Raw genomic sequence first — 836 nt, forward strand, 5'->3', positions numbered from 1 at the left:
AAATTAAAGCAAAAAACAAAAGAAAATAAATAATGCAAAAAACAAATCAAAAAATAGGAAAAAAACTATTTTTATAGTAAAGTTAATCAGAAAATAAAATAAATAAAGCAACAAAGAAAACAAAAACAAAAACAAAAAAAGTGTTTTCAAATTTGAAAACTAGTGGCACTAACAGAAAGTTTATAATTTTTCTAAAACTAAAAGCAAAAAGAATTAAAAAATAAAGCAAAAAACAAAAGGAAATAAATAATGCAGAAAACAAAACAAAAAAAGTGGAAAAAAATAGGGCTCACCCCTATAATATTTGTTATGACTAACTAAAATTACCAAATTGAGTATAATGGTAAAACACAGTAATATTAAATAGCAGGAAAAAGATTGACTCAAAAATCAATTTTTATAGTAAAGTTATTCATAAACTAGTGATTCACACAAATTTTAAAAAAATCAAATTTAAACTATTCAAATTTTAAAACTAATGGCACTAACAGAAAGTTTATAATTTTTGTGACCTAAAATAAAAAAGAAATCACTACAAAACTATAAGTATTTAGTTCTAAGTAGAAACAAAAAAACAAAAAAAAAGTGCCACCTACTGGGCCCCAGGGCCTGAATACGACTAGAAACCCAACCATAGGCCAGGATTTAGGCCCGCGGGAGGCCCAGTAGGCCCACAGGCACAGATTGCAGTGTTAGGTCCGAAAGCCTGCTTTAGAGAGGAGCTCGAGAGAGAAGGCGCACCGCACCTTATAAATAGGTGCGCCTCCCTCTCAACTAGCAAGGTGGGACTAAATATTTGGGTTCAGGGCAGCACAGGCCTTTGGTCCCGGTTGGTG

This window comes from Triticum dicoccoides, chromosome 3A (assembly GCF_002162155.2).
Source record: "Triticum dicoccoides isolate Atlit2015 ecotype Zavitan chromosome 3A, WEW_v2.0, whole genome shotgun sequence".
Lineage (NCBI taxonomy): Eukaryota > Viridiplantae > Streptophyta > Magnoliopsida > Poales > Poaceae > Triticum > Triticum dicoccoides.